General features: G+C 38.6%; 1 non-coding gene across 1 annotated transcript; it reads right to left on the reverse strand.

Moving 5' to 3' along the window:
* Nucleotides 1-506: 506 nt before the first annotated feature.
* On the reverse strand, nucleotides 507-609 carry LOC119469214. The gene has a single exon (XR_005198030.1). It is a non-coding gene; the product is annotated as a U6 spliceosomal RNA (small nuclear RNA).
* Nucleotides 610-17,153: the final 16,544 nt, after the last annotated feature.

A 17,153-nucleotide genomic window follows, 5' to 3' on the forward strand; every position in this document is an offset into this window, starting at 1 on the left:
TCCTTTTCATTCTTTTCTCTTTGTTCTTATCTGATTGTATTATTTCAGAGAACTGGTCTCCCAGCTCTGAGATTCCTTCCTCAGCTTGGTATATTCTGCTAGTAATACTTATGATTGCACTGTGAAATTCTTGTAGTGTGTTTTTCAGCTCTATAGGACATTTAGGTTTTTTTTATTATACTGGCTATTTCATCTGTCAGCTTCTGTATAATTTTATTATATTGTTAGTGTCCTTGGATTGGTTTTTGTCATTCTTCATTCCTATCCGTATTGTGAATTCTATTTCAGTCATTTCAGCCGTCTCAACTCTGTTAAGACACTTGTTTGAGAACTAGTGTGGTCAGTTGGATGACATGAGACATTTTGGACATTTGAGTTGCCAGTATTCTTGTGTTGGTTCTTTCTTATCTCTTTGTTTGGGTATTTCTCTAACTGTGGTATACAGTAAGTACAGTTACTAGACTTCTTTTCTAGATGTTTTCAGGGACCCAGTACTGTTCAGGTGCAAAAATATGGAACATTTCACAAATTTGTGTGACATCATTATACAGAGGCCATGCTCTTCTCTGTATGATTCCAATTTTAGTATATGTGCTGCTGATCAAGCACCATAGACTTCTACTTGTTTGAATTTTTACACTTAACATGATAAATTAATGAAAAATAAGTATAATCCACAAAGTAATATAGAGATTTTTTTTGGCTGAAAAAGAGTACCTTGAGGACAAATCAAGCCTCATTTCATAATTATTCATTCAACCTGATTAAATCCATAGAGTAGCCTCTTTTCTTTTTGCTTATGTAGTTCTTTAAGCTGCGCCTCACAGTCTGGGATAAAGTGTTTAAAGCAGTACAGCTCTTCATTTTATCTTAAGTGTCTTCTCATTAATACCCACAGAGGGGACAAGACAATAATGTTAAAGCGTGCAGAAACAAGATGGAGTTCAAGAGACAATTACATCTGAAACATCTTCTCTTGAATAGTGACTTTTTTATTTCACGAAATTATAGTTTTGGAAGATCTCTAGAGGATACCTTATTAAACCTTGAAAAATCTCTCATAAGTGGTCTCCATATCCTCTCTAAAAATGTCCATTAAGCAAAAAGGAATGTTTTTTCTCCCAAGACGACTCATTTTAATTTTTGACATCTACAAATATTATTTATTTTATACTGAGGCAATTATCTACTTCCTTTTGCTATCTACACGAGTCTATTTCTAATCAAATGAAGTTGTTAAAAATTTAAGAAATAATCTATAGTCTTTTAATATGTTACATAGTGTTTTGCTTTACTTAAGTTCATTGTTAAGGTTAAATTGTTTGTGGAAAATGTCTTCTTTCCTTATATTATCATGTTCCCTTCTCCAGTTAAATCCTTAAAACTTTCCTAATAGATCTTATATTTAGACATTTAATAAGGTTTTATCTGCTCTGTGAACCATCTCTTCATATCAGTTACTCCAGTAAGAGCCATGTCTTTATGTTTAGAACCACCCATAATTGCTGAGGTTTTCTCATATGTAGGTTAGTTATGTTTCCCTTGTCAAGCTTTGTAAATCACATTTTCACACACATGGCCATTATCTGATTTATGTAGTGTAGGGAATCCATAAGCCCCACACACTGGGTTCCAGAATGCAGGAATCCATGAGTCCACGTTGGGCACCAGAATGTAGGGAACCAGCCCTACATCTCCAGTGGGTACCCCAAGTTAAAGGGTGATAAAGGAATGAGAAAAAGACAGATTAAGAGTACAAAGAGTGGGACCAGGGGGCCATCACTTATTACTCTGGAGGAGGCAGTGAAGGCCCCAAGCTCTGATGATCTACACTATTTATTGGTTACAATCACTTCGATCTATAAGATAGGGGTGGAGTGATGGTGGGGAGACAGTGACGTGATGGTGGAGTAAATCAGTGAGCTGGAAGGAACTGAATCAGTGAGCTGGAACTGGTGTGTCATCCTAAGGATTGATAACAGTGGCAGTTTGGGAGTTTTACAAAACAAGAACATGTGGTTTTCTTTAACTTATTATCTATGTACAGCAGATGGAACGCAGAGCTTACAAGGAGCCTACAAGTCTGGCTACATCCTAGTGCTAAGAAGGGGTTTATGCCCTTGAGCACAACGTTTATGATAATAGGGCCGAGGTCAGCCTGCACCGGAACATGAGGCATGGAGAGGCTTTCCTCCTCAGAGGCCTACTGCGGCCTTCCACAGTTTGTTGTTCATTGTTTATATGTTACTCATAACCAATTTATGTAGGCACTCTGTAAGTTCTTTCTCCTTTGCTGCTTTTACCAACAATATAGGAGTAGAGGACACTTTCTGGTATCAAGGCGTCTGTCTGAAGCTTTCTACTCACTTCTAGCAGTGATAGAGAAAGTACTCAGCCCGGACATCTGGGTGCTACCATAAAATCAAACAAAAGAGTGAGACATTCTTGGAAAACAGTCAGTCATTCATTAATCCACTAAATATTAAGTTCTTACTAAATAAATATGAAGTATAAGACACTATGCCAAGTTCTTTGGGAAACATCAAGGAAACAAATGGCCCCTTCCTTTAAGAAACTTACAATCTGTTGCCAGAAAAAAATTCATACTTCCTATTTTGTTGATCTTTTCAAAAACCCAGATCCTGGATTTACCGATTTTTTTGAAGGGTTTTTTGTGTCTCTACCTCCTTCAGTTCTGTTTTGATCTTAGTTATTTCTTGTCTTCTGCTAGTTTTTGAATTTGTTTGATCTTGCTCCTCTAGTTCTTTTAATTGTGAAGTTAGGGTCTAAATTTTAGATCTTTCCTTGCATATCTTGTGGGCATTTAGTGCTATAAATTTCTCTCTAGACATTGCATTAAATGTGTCCTAGAGACTCCAGTGCTTTGTGTCTTCATTCTCATTGGTTTTGAAGAACATCTTTATCTGTCTTCATTTCATTATTTATCCAGTAGCCACATTCAGGAGCAGGTTGTTCAGTTTCCATGTAGTTGTGTGGTTTACAGTGAATTTCTTAATCCAAAGTTCAAATTTAATTGCACTGCAGTCTGAGAGACTGTTATGATTTCTGTTCTTTTGAATTTGCTAAGGAGTGTTTTACTTCCAATTATGTGGCCAATTTTAGAATAAGTGTGATGTGGTGCTGAGAAGAGTATGTATTCTGTGCATTTGGGGTGGGGAGGTCTGTACATGTCTAATAGGTCCACATGGTCCAGACCTGAGTTCAGTTCCTGGATATGCTTGTTAATTGTCTGTCTCATTGATCTGTCTAACATTGCAGTGGGGTATTAAAGTCTCCTATCATTATTATGTGGAAGTCTAAGTCTGTTTGTTGGTCATTAAGAACTTGCTTTATGTATCTGGGTGCTCTGGTATTGGGTGCATATATATTTAGGGTGGTTAGCTCTTTCTCATTGCATTGATCCCTTTGCCATTATGTAACGCCCTTCTTTGTCTCTTTGGATGTTTGTTGGTTTAAAGTCTATTTTATCAGAGACTAGGATTGCAACTCCTGCTTTTTTTGCTCTCCATTTGCTTGGTAAACCTTCCTCCATCCCTCATGTGTCTTTGCACATGAGATAGGCCTCCTGAATACAACACACTGATGGGTCTTGACTCTTTATCCAATTTGCCAGTCTGTGTCTTTTGATTGGGGCATTTAGCGCATTTACATTTAAGATTATTATTGTTATGTGTGAATTTGACCTTGCCATTCTGATGCTGTTTATTTTACCCATTAGTTGATGACTTAAAAATATACTACAATGTTACAGTAATCAAAACAGCATGGTACTGGTACCAAAACAGAGATACAGACCAATGCAACAGAATAGAGGCCTCAGAAACAATGACACACATCTATAGCCATCTAATCTTGGACAAAGCTGATAAAAACAAGCAATGGGAAAAGGAATCCTTATTTCATAAATGGTGTTAGGAAATCTGACTAGCCATAAACAGAAAGCTGAAACTGGATCCCTTCATTAGACCTTATACAAAAATTAACTCCAGATGGATTAAAGATTTAAACATAAGACCTAACACCATAAAAACCCTAGAAGAAAACCTAAGCAATACCATTCAGGACATAGGTATGGGTAAAGACTTCATGACTAAAACACCAAAAGCAATGGTAACAAAAACCAAAATAGACAAATGAGATCTAAGTAAACTAAAGAGCTTCTGTATAGCAAAAGAAACTATTATTAGAGTGAATCAGCAACCAACAGAATGGGAAAAAAATTTTACAAACTACCCATCTAAAAAAGGGCTAATATCCAGAATTTACAAAGATCTTAAACAGATTTCCAAGAAGAAAAAAAAAATGCTATCAAAAAGTGGGCAAAGGATATGAACAGACACTTCTCAAAAGATAACGTTTATGCAGCCAACAAACATATGGAAAAAAGCTCATCACTGGTCATTAGAAAAATGCAAATGAAACCACATTGAGATACCATCTCATGCCAGTTAGAATGGTGATCATTAAAAAGTCAGGAGACAACAGATGCTGAAGAGGATGCAGGAAATAGGAACAATTTTACACTGATGGTGGGAGTGTAAATTAATTTAACCATTATGGAAGACACTGTGGTGATTCCTCAAGGATCTAGAAATAGAAATATGATTTGACCCAGCTATCTAATTACTGGGTATATACCCAAAGGATTCTAAATAATTTTATTATAAAGACAATGCACACGTATGTTTATTGCAACACTGTTCACAATAGCAAAGACTTGGAACAAATTTAAATTCCCATCAATGATAGACTCGATAAATAAAATGTGGCATATATATATACCATGGAATACTATGCAGCCGTAAAAAGGATCAGTTCATGTCTTTTACAGGGACCTGGATGAAGCTGGAAATGATCATTCTCACCAAACTGACACAAGAAGAACAGAAAACCAAATACCACATGTTCTCACTCATAAGTGGGTATTGAACAATGAGAACACATGGTCACAGGGAGTGGAACATAAGACACTAGGGCCTGTTGAGGGGCAGGGGGCTGGGGGAGGAATAGCAGTGGGTGTGTGGATTGGGGAAGGATAGCATTAGGAGAAATAATGCAGATGATTGGGTGATGGACACATCAAACCACCATGGCACATGTAACAAACCTGCACGTTATGCACATGTACCCCAGAACTTAACGTATAATAAAAATATTCACACTTCCATAGCTAAAATATATTGATGTATTTTCTCTAAGTTAAAAAAGGCAAGAAAATAATATTTATAGGAGTAAACACTTATAAGCAAACATATAATTATAAACTAATTTAATAGTCATTCATAACATATATGTTAAGGGGTGACACAAAGCAGAGAAATTCCAGATGAAGCTACTCTTTGGCATTAGTTTATTTTTGCTTCAAAATGTTCTGTGGAAGCCTATGAGCTGAGCCATGGGGTCTGGAACCTTAATATATCAAAGGTGGTAAAACTAATCCCCTTGGACCAAGCTTCCCAGCATTAACCCTGCTCTTACCCTTAATATCTCATTTCATGGAAGCCAAAGAGAGTCAATAAGTGGAAAATACAAAAAAGAGAAAAAACAAACCTGGTACAAAATGCATCTTCTTTCTTAGGCCTAGTACAGAGGCTGCCTTATGAGAACCATACAGCCTTCCCAGGGCCAGAAGCCCCTCCAAAGTGAAAAGAAGGAGTCTTAACTTTTCTTTACCGTTACAAGATACTACTAACATGTACATGAGACTCTGTCAGAAATGTGATATGTACTCTGTTAAACAGATATAACTGACACTAAAATGATCAACAATAAATCAAACAAATTACATTCCAGTAACTGATAGGAAAATATTTTATAGATTTTATCATACTACTTATAAACGCATTATCAGTGACACTTATAACCAGTATATGTGCCATACAATTATCTCATTCTGTGTTACTTTAGAAACTTTTATTCTTATTTAATTATTCTCCTCCAAAGTAAAAGTCAAATGAAAATTCATGACCTGAGGGATATAAGATTAGTATCAGTAAATTGAAAGAACTTTCCTATAGGGAAAATAACTAGCAAGTGAACCCTGAGAAAAATTAATTATGATGTTTATTTATAACGAATGCTAGTCACTGTTAGAGGTGAAAAGATCTAATAATCTTTCTTGTTCTGATTTCTGATTGTCGCTTTAAAGAAGCTGCTATCATTGACAAGTCAACATTTCTTTCTGTAGATATTCTCCAGTTTCTTCTACATGCCAAATTTTTATGTAATGAATCATGACATCAATAACTTTGGTACTTTTAGATAGAAGTAAAACTACAAATAGGTCATAGTTAACCGATAATTTTCAAGAGCTTCAGAAAGGCTTCTGACCTACCAATGGAACTTTAGACAACTTGCCAATAATTAAAGTTTTGCAATTTAATATTAATTCTTTGTTTTAAGTGGTCCTTTCCTGGTCAAATAAGAGCTCTGAAGAGAGCTCCTTTGAACTTTATTCATTAACACCTCAGGCTTTGATAGGGTAGCAGATCCTTTATGCCAAATATATTTTCATGGAAAAGAGAAAAAAAAGATTGTCAGTAAATATCTTGGGATGAAACAGCATAAAATCCCAGAAAAACAGAGAATTTTAAGCACAGACAAAAAGAGAGGACATATGCTCTAAAATGACTATATATATATTTTTTCAAATTCTAAGACAATACTATTTTCTAAAAAATAACAGAATTGCCTGGCTGTTCTTCTGCAAATTTAATAGAGGCCTAATAAAGAATGTGTCCTTAACTTGGAAAGAATTTATTTCTGTATGTTTCTTAATCTCTTACATCAAAACCACATAAGAAATACTTTAGGCTGGGCGTGGTGGCCCACACCTGTAATCCCAGCTTTTTGGGAAGCCGAGGCAGGTGGATCACAAGGTCAGGAGTTCAAGAGCAGCTTGGCCAACATGGTGAAAACTCATCTCTACTAAAAATACAAAAATTAGCTGGATGTGGTGATGTATGTCTATTGTCCCAGGTACTCAGGAAGATGAGGCAAGAGAATTGCTTGAACCTGGGAGGCAGAGGTTGCAGTGAACTGAGATCGTATCACTGCACTTCAGCCTGGATGACAAAGTGAGACTCTATCTCAAAAAACAAAAAACAACAACAGCAACAAAAGAAAGACTTCATAGAGCAAATAATTCCTCACAGGCATCATTACTTCTTTTTTCTCTATTATTTACTTATTATTATAATTCTTATATAGTCTTTGTAATATAAAATGACTCATCATTTGCAAAACTAAAGCCTAAGGGCTATAGCAAAATAACAATAAATTTCAGTCTGACTTCACTTTTTTCCTATGCACAATGGCCTACATCATAAATTGCCAAACAGAAAATACAGCAGTGCTGCATGCACTTTAAACATAATTTATTATAGCAATTTATCTTGAAAAAAATTCTTCAGATTTAAGGGGTAGACTGGGCATGTTGATTCATGCCTGTAATCCCAGCATTTTTGAGAGGCCAAGGTGGGTGGAATACTTGAGGCCAGGAGTTTGAGACCAGCCTAGCCAACATGATGAAGCCCCATCTCTACTAAAAATACAAAAAGAAAAAAAAAAGTAATTAGGCATAGTGGCATGTACCTGTAATCCCAGCTACTCAGAGGCTGAGGCACAAGAATCACTTGAATCCAGGAGATGGAGGTTGCAATGACCTGAGATCACACTACTGCACTCCAGTTTGAGCCACAGAGTAAGACTTAGTCCCAGAAAAAAAAAAATTAAGATACAGAATACGATGAGAGAAGAAGATCTCTATTAAGATATTTTAAAATGGGGCCGGGTGCGGTGGCTCACGCCTGTAATCCCAGCACTTTGGGAGGCCGAGGTGGGTGGATCACGAGGTCAAGAGATAGAGACCATCGTGGTCAACATGGTGAAACCCCGTCTCTACTAAAAATACAAAAATTAGCTGGGCATGGTGGCACGTGCCTGTAATCCCAGCTACTCGGGAGGCTGAGGCAGGAGAATTGCCTGAACCCAGGAGGCGGAGGTTGCGGTGAGCTGAGATCGCGCCATTGCACTCCAGCCTGGGTAACAAGAGCGAAACTCCGTCTCAAAAAAAAAAAAAAAAAGGTATTTTAAAATGTAGAAATCTTGAAGTCTCCTCCCTTTGGACTCTCCTCCCTTGGAGTCTCATGTAGGAAAAGAGTGAAGCCACACTGAAATTTATCTCCCTTTGACTATGTAGAAAAGGAAGTAAAGATAACGAGAAACAAATTCTGAGAATAGAATCTGGAAGCCTGTCATTCACAAACTGAATGATTTTTCACAAGGTTCTTACCTTCCCTGAACTTGTTTTATCATCTGCAACAAGAAACCTATAATAATGTCTGTCTCATAGTTTGTGGTACCAAATTAAATACTGCATATGAGGTACATGGCTCTAGGAACAACCTTGTGGTAGGCAGAATTCTAAGATGATCCCCAATGACCCTCACCCTAATATAATCTTCACTCTTTGACTGTGAGTGGAACCTGTGAATGTGATGATATATTATTCTCATGATTGTGATACTTAGCATAAGGGATTTTGCAGATACAATTAAGGGTACTAGTCAATTGATCATGAGTTATTCAAAATGGAAATTATCCAGGTGGGACTGATCTAATCGAGAATCCTTTAAATCTGGGTCTACAGGTGATAGACAGAGGAAATCAGAACTTTGAAGTCAGAGAGATGTTTTCCTCTTGATATGAAACTGGAACTGCCTAAGAGAGCCATGTGGCAAAGAATTCTAGGCAGCCTCTAAGGATATGAGAGCATTTTCCAGCTGACAGCAAGCAAGAATATTGAGATCGCAGTCCTACAGTGTATTAGTCTGTTTTCACACTGCTATAAAGATACTACCTGAGACTGGGTAATTTATAAAGAAAAGAGGTATAATGGATTCACAGTTCTGCATGGCTGGGGAGGTCTCAGGAAACTTCCAAAAGTGGTGGAAGGCAAAGGAGAAGCAAGGCATGTCTTACATGATGGGAGGAGAGAGAAAGCAGGGGAAATTCCAGATACTTATCAAAGAACCAGATCTCACGAGAAATCCCCCACTATCATGAAAATAACACGGTGGAAACCATCCCTATGATCCAATCACCTCACACCAGGTTCCTCCCTCAACAAGTGGGGATTAAAATTTGAGATGAGATTTGGGTTTGGGTGGGGATGTAGAGCCAAACCATATCATTGCACCCCTCATCGTTCCCAAATTTCATGTCCCTTTTACATTTCAAAAACAATCATGCCTTCCCAAAAGTCCCCCAAAGTCTTAACTCATTCCATCATTGACCCAAAAGTCCAAGTCCAAAGTCTCATCTGAGACAGGGTGAGATCCTTCTGCCTATGAGCATGTAAAATCAAAAGCAAGTTAATCGCTTCCAAGATACAATGGGGGTACAGGCAATGGGTAAGTCTTCCCAATACAGATGGAAGAAATTGGCCAAACCAAAGGGGCCACAAGCCCCATGCAAGGTCAAAACACAGCATGACAGTCATTAAATCTTAAAGCTCTGCAATCTCCTTTGATGCCATGTCTGAAATCCACAGCATACTGACGTAAGAACTAGGCTCCCAAGGCTGTGGACTGCTCTGGCCCTGTGGCTCTGCAGGGTAGAGTCCCCAAGGCTGCTTACATTTGCTCATGTTGAGTGCCTGTGGCTTTTCCAGGTGCATGGTGCAAGCTGTCAGTGGATCTACCATTCTGGAATCTGGAGGATGGTGGCCCTCTTTTCACCACTCCTCTAGGCAGTATCCCAGTAGGGATTCTGTGTGCAGGCTCCAACCCTTCTACTGGTATCCATTCTCTGTATTAATCCATTTCACACCGCTATAAAGATACTACCTGACACAGGGTAATTTATAAACAAAGGAGGTTTAATTGACTCACATTTCTGCAAGACTGGAGAAGCCTTAGGAAACTTACAAGCATGGCAGAAGGTAAAGGGGAAGCAAAGCACATCTACATGACAGCAGGAGAGAGAGAACACAGGGAAAACTGCCACTTTCAAAACCATCGGATCTCATGAGAAGTCCCTCACTCTCACAAGAACAGCATGGGGGACACTGCCCCCATGATCCAATCACCTCCCACCAGATCCCTCCCTTGACACATGGGGATTACAATTTGAGATAAGATTTGGGTGGGAACACAGAGCCAAACCATATCATACATCCACAAGAAACTCAATTCTTCCAATAACCTGAATGAGTGTGGAAGTGAATTTTTCCTCAGAGACTCTCTTCAGCTAACAGTTTGATTTCATTCTTAGACAACACTGAACAGAGAACCCAGTCATACCATGCCTGCAACTCTGACCTACAAAACTAAATAAAGGGTTAGAGTTAATAAAGCATTTCTCCTGCCAAATTTATGATATTTCATTATGCAACCTTAGAAAGCTAAAACATGCCCAATATGTGTTTCATTAATAGAAAACGACCACATCAAAATTACTGATATTTACTACCTAACACACTGGTTCTCAAATTAAAATATACAAATATCATCCAGGCAATTGGAAAAAAAATATTTAGCCTGTGCTCCCACAGATCATATAACTTGGAAAGTCAAGGAGAAGTAGAGGAATCTGAAGTTTTTTTTGTTTGTTTTTTTGTTTTTACTTTTATTATACTTTCAGGGGTACACATACAGGTTTATTATATAGGGAAACTTGTGTCACAGGGGTTTCATTTTGGCCTATTTATTTTTTATTGTATTTGGGCTCTGGTGTACATGTGCGCGTCCTACATCCTGCAGAACTGTTGCATAGGTACATACATGCCATAGTGGTATGCTGTCTCAATCCCCCCACCACCCGTCACCTATATCAGGCATTTCTCCCAGTGTTATCCCTCCCCACCTCCCCGCCGCTGTCCCTCCACTTACCTCCCCTCTGCCCACCCACCTAGTCCTGTGAGTGTTGTTCCCTTCCCTGTGCCCAAGTGTTCTCGTCGTTCATCACCTGCCTGAGTGAAAACATGTGATGTTTGGTTTTCTGTTCTTGTGTCAGTTTGCTGAGAATGATGGTTTCTAGGTCCATCCATGTCTCTACAAAGGACAAGAACTCATCATTTTCATGGCTGCATAGTATTCCATGGTGTATATGTACCACACTTTTTTTGTCCAGTCTATCATTGATGGGCGTTTGGGTTGGTTCCAGGTCTTTGCTATTGTAAACATTGCCTCAATGAACATACGTGTGCATGTGTCTTTATGATAGAATGATTTATAATCCTTTGGGTATATACCCAGTAATGGGATTGCTGGATCAGATGGAATTTCTATTTCTAGATCCTTGAGGAATCGCCAGACTGTCTTCCACAATGGTTGACCTAATTTACACCCCCACGAACAGTGCAAAAGTGTTCCTTTGTCTCCACATCCTCTCCAGCATCTGTTGTGTCCAGATTTTTTAATGATCGCCATTCTAACTGGCATGAAATGGTATCTCAATGTGGTTTTGATTTGCATTTCTCTAATGACAAATGATGATGAGCATTTTTTCCTATGTTTCTTGGCCACATATTTGTCTTCTTTTGAAAGTATCTTTTCATATGCTTTGTCCACTTTTGGATGGGTTTGTTTTTATCTTGTAAATCTGCTTTAGTTCTTACTGCTAACATCCAGTTGATTCTGGATGTTAGCCCTTTGTCTAATTGGTAGATTGCAAAAATTTTTTCCCATTCTGTTGGTTGCCAGTTTACTCTAATGATTGATTCTTTTGCTGTGTGGAAGCTCTTAAGTTTAATTAGATCCCATTTGTCTATTTTGGCTTTTATTGCCAGTGCTTTTTGTTGTTAGTCATGAAGTCCTTGCCTGTGCCTATGTCCCAAAAGGTTTTGCCTAGGTTTTCTTCTAGGGTTTTTATGGTGTTATTTATCAAGAGTTAATTTTTATATAAGGGATCCAGTTTCAGCTTCCTGCATATGGCTAGCCAGTTTTCCCAACACCATTTATTAAACAGGGAATCCTTTCCCCATTGATTATTGTTGTCCGGTTTATCAAAAATCAGATGGTTTTAGATGTGTGGCATTGCTTTTGAGGCCTCTGTTCTGCTCCATTGGTCTATCTCTCTATTTTGGTACCAGTACCATGCTGTTTTGCTTACATCAGCCTTGTAGTATAGTTTGAAGTCAGGAAGCGTGATGCCTCCAGCTTTGTTCTTTTGCTTAGTATTGTCTTGGCTATGTGGGCTCTCTTTTGCTTCCATATGAAGTTTAAAGTGTTTTTTTCCAGTTCTGTGAAGAAGGTCAACGGTAGTTTCATGGGATAGCATTGAATCTATAAATTATTTTGGGCATTATGGCCATTTTCACAATATTTATTCTTCTTAACCATGAGCATGGAATGTTTTTCCATCTGTTGGTGTCCTCTCGTATTCCCTTGATTAGTGGTTTGTAGTTCTCCTTAAAGGGATCTTTTACCACCTTTGTTGGTTGTATGCTTAGGTATTTTATTCTATTTGTAGCAATTGTAAATGGGAGTTCAGTCATGATTTGGCTCTCTGTTTGTTATTGGTGTATAGGAATGCTTGTGATTTTTGCACATTGATTTTGTATCCCAAGACTTTGCCAAAGTTGCTTATTAGCTTAAGGAGGTTTTGGGCTGAGATGATACGGTCTTCTAAACGATCATGTCATCTGCAAATGGGGACAATTTGACTTCTTCTTTTCCTAACTGAACACCCTTTATTTCTTTTTCTTGCCTAATTGCTTTGGCTAGAACTTCCAATACTATACTGAATAAAAGTGGTAAGAGAGGGCATCCTTGTCTAGTGCCAGTTTTTAAAGGGAATGCTTCTAATTTTTGCCCATTCAGTGTGATATTGGCTGTGGGTTTGTCATGAATATCTTTTATTGTTTTGAGATACATTCCATTGATACCTAGTTTATTGAGAGTTTTTAGCATAAAGGGCTGTTGAATTTTGTTGAAGGCCTTCTCTGCATCTATTGAAATAATCATGTGGTTTTTGTATTTGGTACTGTTTATGTAGTGAATTATGTTTATAGACTTGTGTATGCTGAACCAGCCTTGCATCTCCGGGATAAAGCTTACTTGATTGTGGTGGATAAGCTTTTTGATGTGCTGTTGGATTTGGTTTGCCAGTATTTTATTGAAGATTTTTGCATCAATGCTCATCATAGATATTGGCCTGTAGTTTTCTTTTTTAGTTGTATCTCTGCCAGATTTTGGTATGAGGATGATGTTGGTCTCATAGAAACAGACAGGATTCCTTCTTTTTGTATTGTTTGGAATAGTTTCAACAGTAATGGTACCAGCTCCTCTTTGTACGTCTGGTAGAATTCAGCTGTGAACCCATCTGGACCTGCAGTTTTTTTGGTCGGCAAGCTATTAATTGCTGCCTCGACTTCAGACCTTGTTACTGGTCTATTCACGATTTCAAATTCTTCTTGGCTTAGTCTTGGGAGTGTGCAAATGTTCAGGAGTTTATCTGTTTCTTCCAGATTTACTGATTTATGTGCACAAAGTTGGTCATAGTAATCTCTAATGGTAGTTTGCATTTCTGAGGAATCGGTGATGATCTCCCCTTTATTGTTTTTTATTGCATCTATTCAATTCTTCTTTCTTTTTTATTAGTCTAGCTAGTGGTCTATTTTATTGATCTTTTCCAAAAACCAGCTCCTGCATTTATTGATTTTTTGAAGGTTTTTTTGTGTGTCTCTATCTCCTTCAGTTCTGCTCTGATCTTAGTTATTTCTTGTCTACTGCTTGCTTTTGAGTTTTTTTGATCTTGTTCCTCTAGCTCTTTCAATTTTGATGATAGGGTGTTGATTTTAGATTTTTTTTTGTTTCTTCTGTGGGCATTTATTGCTGTACATTTCCCTCTAGACACTGCTATAAATGTATCCCATCGGATCTAGTACATTGTGTCTTCATTCTCATTGGTTTCAAAGAACATTTTTATTTCTGCCTTCATTACATTGTTTATCCATTCATCATTCAGGAGCAAGTTGTTCAGTTTCCATTTGATTGTATGGTTTTGAGTGCTTTTCTTAATCCTGAGTTCTAATTTGATTGCACTGTGGTCTGACAGTTTGTTATGATTTCTGTTATTTTGCATTAGCTGAGGAGTGATTTACTTCCAATTATGTGGTCAGTTTTGGAGTAAGTGCAATGTAGTGCTGAGAAGAATGTGTATTCTGTGGATTTGGGGTGGAGTGTCGTGTAAATGTCTATTAGGTCCGCTTGGTCCAAATCTGCATTTAAGTCCTGGATATCCTTGTTGACTTTCTGTCTCGTTGTTCTGTCCAATATTGTCAGTGGAATGTTAAAGTCTCCCACTATTATTGTGTGGAAGTCTAAGTCTCTTTGTAGGACTTTAAGAACTTGCTTTATGTATCTGGGTGCTCCTGCATTGGGAGCATATATATTTAGAATAGTTACCCCTTCTTGTTGCATTGATCCCTTTAACATTATGTATTGCCCTTCTTTGTCTCTTCTGATCTTTGTTGGTTTAAAGTCCCTTGTATCAGAGACTAGGATTGCTAACCCTGCTTTTTTTTTGTTCTCCATCTGCTTGGTAAATCTTCTTCCATCCCTTTATTTTGAATCTATTGAGTATTTGCATGTGAGATGAGTCTCCTGAATACAGCACACCAATGGGCCTTGACTTTTTATCCAGTTTGGCAGTCTGTGTCTTTTGATTGGGGCATTTAGGCCATTTATATTCAATGTTAATATTGTCATGTTTGGATTTGATCCTGCCATTTTGTTACTGGCTGGTTGTTTTGCCTGTTAGTTGACATGGTTTCTTCATTGCGTCATTGTTCTTTACGATTTGGTATGTTTTTTGCAGTGGCTGATACTGGTTGTTCCTTTCCCTGTTTAGTACTTCCTTTAGTAGCTCCTATAAGGCAGGTCTTGTAGTGACAAAATCTCTCAGCAATTGCTTGTCCATAAAGGATTTTATTTCTCCTTCACATACAAAGCTTAGTTTTGCTGGATATGAAATTCTGGGTTGAAAGTTCTTTTAAGGATGTTGAATATTGTCCCTCAATCCCTTCTAGCTTGCAGGGTTTCTGCCGAGAGATCTGATATGAGTCTGATGGTCTTTCCTTTGTGGGTGACTCGACCTTTTTCCTCTGGCTGCCATTAGGATTTTTTCTTTCATTTCAACCTGGTGAATCTGACAACTATGTGCCTTGGGGTTGCTCTTCTTAAGGAATATCTTTGTGGTGTTCTCTGTATTTTCTGGATTTGAATGTTGGCCTGCCTTGTTAGGCTGGGAAAGTTCTCTTGGATAATATCTTGAAAAAGTTCTCTTGGATAATATCTTGAAATCAAAGTGTTTTCCAACTTTGATTCATTCTCCCTGTCACATTCAGGTATGCCGATCAGGCATAGATTAGGTCTTTTCACATAATCCCCTAATTCTTGGAGGCTTTGTTCATTTCTTTTTACTCCTTTTTCTCTAATCTTGCCTTCTCATTTTATTTCATTGATTTGATCTTCTATCTCTGATATCCTTTCTTCTGCTTGATTGATTCGGCTATTGAAATGTGTATGCCTTGCAAAGTTCTCGTGCTGTGTTTTTCAGCTCCATCAAGTCATTTACGTTCTTCTCTAAGCTGATTATTCTAGTTAGCATTTCGTCTAACATTTTTTCAAGCTTCTTAGTTTCTTTGGATTGGGTTGGAACATGGTCTTTTAACTCAGAGAAGTTTGTTATTACCCACCTTCTGAAGCCTGCTCTGTCACTTCATCAGATTCATTCTCTGTCTTTTTTTTGTTCCCTTGATGGTAAGGAGTTGTGATTCCTGGGAGGAGAAGAGATGTTCTGTTCTTTGAATGGTTTCATCCTTTTTGCACTGTTTTTTTCTTTTTTCCCCATCTTTGTGGATTTATCTCCCTTTAATCTTTGAAGTTGGTGATTTCAGGAGGAGTCTCTTAGTGGACATTTTTTTCTGTTGAGGTTGGAGCTGTATCTTTTTTGGCCTGTAGAGGGTGTTGCTGGGCTCTCTAGGATTCAGTCAGGTTGCTGTGTGGATGGTCCTTCCCTGGAGTTTGTTTGCAGGTGAGATTGGCCCTGACTTCCCAACGGTGTCTCTCCTTCTCCAGGTGGATCTTCCTGGTTGGAGTCAAGCTGGTGTATTTGCTGCCAAGCTCTCTAGCGAGGGCTTCAGTTTGAGTTCTGAGGAGGTGGAGCCTGCCAGGCTTTATGGTCTGTTTCCCTGCTTCCAACTATGCCTCCCTCTGTGGGATGGTCCATCCCACTTGCGTTAGTCCAAACTCACGCCCAGGTCCCTGCGACAACTAGCCATGCCCGACGGTAGCCACTGCTCAGAGTTGCATTGACTACCATGGCACCCCACCATCAGGCAGGGCTCTTGTGGACCGTGGGTTGCAGGAGGGATGAGGTAAGCACAGAATCCAAATTGGAGCACTGAGGTGGTTAAGTCCCCTGACCCTCCAAGCCAGCTGCATGTTTCAGGTGGGGATGCACCCCTCCCCCGTCTCGATTTGCCTCCCTGGGCAGCTCTTGCCCTGTGGCTCCTTCCCTGGGCCTATTTTCAGAGCCCTATCAGTCCCACAGAAATGAACCCGGCATGTCGTTTGGAATCATGAAGTCCTCTAGCCCTTTGCATCTCATTTGCTGGGAGCTGCATTCCAGTGCTGGCTTCTCTTGGCCATCTTGGCACCCCACCTCTCCAGGATTTTGTTGTACAGATTATTTTGTCACCCAAGTACTAAGCCAAGTAGCAACCAATTGTTATTTTTGTATTCTCTCCTTCCTCCCAAGCTCTACCATCAAGTAGTTGAAACCTCAAGTCTTAGCTAGCATCTTTGATGACTAGGACCAAGTGTTAAAACAGTCACTTACTTGTTTGGAAGTCTTTGAATAAGGTTTTTGGATTTTGTTTTGTTTTGTTTTGCCACTGAAGCACATGGCAGCCACCTTTCTAGAATTCACTTTCTATACTCTAGCCAGTTTGTCTGTCTTTTACCTCCTGTAATAAGCTAGGTTTTCATTCTACCTCAGGGCCTTTGCCCATGCTCTTCAAAGCATAATTTTTCTTCTACCATTCTCATCAATTCACCAACTACCAACCATCAAATGTCTCACTTAGTTATATTCTATATATTTTTTAGTCTTTCATCAAGCTT

The sequence above is a fragment of the Cebus imitator genome, unplaced genomic scaffold (assembly GCF_001604975.1).
Source record: "Cebus imitator isolate Cc_AM_T3 unplaced genomic scaffold, Cebus_imitator-1.0 Scaffold601, whole genome shotgun sequence".
Lineage (NCBI taxonomy): Eukaryota > Metazoa > Chordata > Mammalia > Primates > Cebidae > Cebus > Cebus imitator.